The 3,413-nt window shown below is 39.8% G+C and overlaps 1 long non-coding RNA gene across 1 annotated transcript in view; it reads right to left on the bottom strand.

The window, feature by feature from the left end:
* Positions 1–263: 263 nt before the first annotated feature.
* LOC118764714 overlaps positions 264–3,413 on the bottom strand; it is a 17,372-nt gene continuing 14,222 nt past the window's right edge. Inside the window, exon 3 of the long non-coding RNA XR_005000519.1 lies at positions 264–335. This is a non-coding gene — a long non-coding RNA (uncharacterized LOC118764714). The remainder of the gene's footprint in view (positions 336–3,413) is intronic.

The following is a 3,413-nucleotide window of genomic DNA, read 5'->3' as shown; positions in this document are numbered from 1 at the left end:
TGACAAGCAAATTTGTGGTATTGAGCAGAATATTTGCTGTAACCCATCTATTATTTCTCTATAATATCGTTCAACTAATTTCACATGACAACTATGGCATTCTTCTGTTTATTTCTCTAAAACTTCTGGAGGAGTTACCTCAGTCCAATGAAATCTTCACAAAAAAAAAAGATCAAAAAGTTTTGACTGACATGAAATTTTGGAACCAGTGGAAGTTATAGAGAAATAAACAGAAAGTGCCATAGTTATCATGTGAAATAATTTGAACGATATTTTGGCATCTAGCGTGCCTTCCACAGGTTCAAAAACTACATGTCAGTCAACTTCATTTTTTTCTTTTTTGTTAAGATTACGTAGAACTGAGGTAACTCCTCCAGACGTTATTGAGAAATTCACAGAAGAGTACCATAGTTGTCATGTGAAATTGGTTGAACGATCTTCCACAGTTTGAAAAATTACCTATCAGTCTACTTCATTTTTATTTTGTTAAGATAATATAGGACTTTCTGTTTATTTCTCTATAACTTCTGGAGGTGTTACCTCAGTCCTATGTAATCTTAACAAAGTAAAAATCTCGTCTGTACTTGTCAGACTGTTGGAACTGGCCGATCAGATGCTTAAAGCTTTTGCATCTCCCTCTTCTATCAGCTACTCACACACAATCCTAGCGTTGGTTTAATATTCCGTTCTAGACCCCCAGTAACAGTAAAGGGTGAACGCAACTGGAAAGGCTTCCATACACCCTAAGAAATCCAGCCGTTTGGCTCCGGCAGGAGCGTAGACGGCAACCAATCTAAAGTCACCACCTTCACTATTATTGAACGCGTAACGCCCGAACCACCAACCTTCCGTCTGGATCCCGGAAGATCGACCTTACTTTGAGATCGAGTTCTTTCCTAAACGGCACTGTCACTCCATCTCCCATTTCCGGCCAACTAACAGATACAAAGATTTGATAGTAGTCGAACAAGGGGCAGTGTGCGTGTATTGGAAATTCTAGTCTCACTGACAGCAATTACATCCAATTCTAAAACTTGAGGTCGTTGAGCATGTGCCCTTGCTTCCAGTGCGACTCCAGTCCTCTAACATTTAAAATTCCTCCTCTTGGTCATGTTGACAAGTTAAAAAGAGAAGGGAAATGTTACCTCTGCGGTGTCTTCCATAATTAGTGGGAGTTTGGGGGGAACCCCTTTAAGAGTCTCGATATGGGTCTCACGCTCGCGGTTCCCTCACCCCCAAGATAGATCCCTCTAATTTTTGTGTAGGAACCGAGCGACATTTATGCCAAAAGCAGATCTGGTAGGCAAAATGTGCTCGATTTGAATATCACTCCTCCTGTTTCAAATTCAATGTTTTGGGTTACGATGATTATCAATTCCTCGTTGTCCCTTTTGATGAGTACGAAGCTGGTTGTTTTGTGTTGGTGTTGTTTAATTTGTTTGCTTGACTGTAGTCGTGACGGTCTTGTTGTTATTTCGGTTATGTCTGTGTGTGCTATGAGTGTGGCATCTGCAATTTTAGATGTTTGTGTGAGTGTTTGTTCTGGTGTCTGTTGAATATATGCATAATACTCAGGTTGAACAGCATGAAGGAAGTGGAGCAAGTGTAGTTGCAAAGAAGGTGAAATCAATAGCAAAGCAAAATGCGCTTGAACAATTGGCTGATAAGTGTGAACAAAAACCTCTGCATGACTAATATGCGGTCCGTAGCAAACAAGCTGATGTAGACTAGAATCACACCCATCAGTGGCTATAGAGCTCAGGGCTAAAGAGAGAGAATGTTTTATTTTGGCTGCCCAAGATCAGAGCTTATTGGGCCGAAATTATCAAGCCAATGTGATGAAAAGTGGTGTAGACTGAAACGACGGGATCGAAACAGTCGACCACCTAATCTATGGACATTAGGTTTTAGTACCTGTAGACTACAAATAGAGACATGACAGAAATGGCCAATATCTACATTGGATAATGTGTCGGCATTATAAAATCAAAACTGCTGACAAGTGGTACAAACATTACACTGAGGATGTAACTGAGGGAGAAAATGTAACTATTCTTTGGGAGTTCCCAGTTTGTACAGAACGGACAATCAAGGAAAATAAAGCAGATATTGTTGTGAAAGACAAAAGCAATAAAGTCTTTCTATTGATTGATATGAGCATACCCTGTGACCATAAAATCTCGGCAAAAGAATTTGATGAGCTCAGAAAATATAAAGGTCGGGTTACCGAAATCGAAAACATGTGGCATCTCAAGACGGTTACAATGCCAGTGATTGTACAAGCAACTGGAATGATGAAAAACGGAAATGAAAGTTATTTAAGAATTATGCGAGGCTTACCATTCATGCAGGAAGTGCAAAAGATTCTTGTAACTGGTACGTCACCCGTATTGAGAAGAGCATTATCGCTGGGAATTTTCTTCCCTTTTTCACTCTATCTTCCCCTTTTTCTCTATCATATGACTCTGTAAATGAACAAACTGGCGTGTTTGTTTAAATGACCTACCACTGTATACAGTACGTTTCTCTGCCCTAGGTGTCAGGAAGACACTCGGCAAGAAATGGAAACAAAATTGAAGGAAGATGCTTATAATAATAATAATAATAATAATAATAATAATAATAATAATATATAATAATAATAATAATAATAATTCTTTCTACTGGAGGTACAAATTAGTGAGGAGGGCACTAGTTGAATACATCGACCCTAGTACGCAACTGGTACTTAATTTATCAACCCCGAAAGAATAAATGGCAAAAATCGACCCCGACGTTATTTGAACTTCGACGTAACGGCAGAAAAATACCTATTTCTTTACTACCCACAAGGGGCTAAACACAGAGAGAACAAACAAGGACAGACAAACGGATTAAGTCGATTATATCGACCCCAGTTCGTAACTAGTAGTTATTTAATCGACCCCGAAGGCAGAGTCGACCTCGGTGGAATTTGAACTCAGAACGTAGCGGCAGACGAAATACTGCTAAACATTTCGCCCGGCGTGCTAACGTTTCTCCCAGCTCGCCGCCTTAATAACAACAACAACAACAATAATAACAATGATAATATTTTTAAAAAAAAACAATGATAATAATAATAGGCGAAGGCGTGGCTGTGTGTTAAGTAGCTTGCTAACCAACCACATGGTTACGGGTTTAGTCCCACTGCATGGCACCTTGGGCAAGTGTGTCCTACAATAGCCTCAGGCCGACCAAAGCATTGTGAGTGGATTTAGAAGACGGAAACTGAAAAAAGCCCGTTGTATATATGTTATATATATATATATGTGTGTGTGTGTGTGTGTGTGTGTGTGTGTGTGTGTGTGTGTGTTGTGTGTGTGTGTCTGGTTGTCCCCCCAACATCGTTTGACAACAGATGCTGGTGTGTTTATGTCCCCGTAACTTAGCGA

This window comes from Octopus sinensis, linkage group LG9, assembly GCF_006345805.1.
Source record: "Octopus sinensis linkage group LG9, ASM634580v1, whole genome shotgun sequence".
NCBI classification, from domain to species: Eukaryota; Metazoa; Mollusca; class Cephalopoda; order Octopoda; family Octopodidae; genus Octopus; species Octopus sinensis.
The sequence above is the reverse complement of the archived record's forward strand: the minus strand, read 5'-3'. Positions and strand labels throughout refer to the sequence as shown.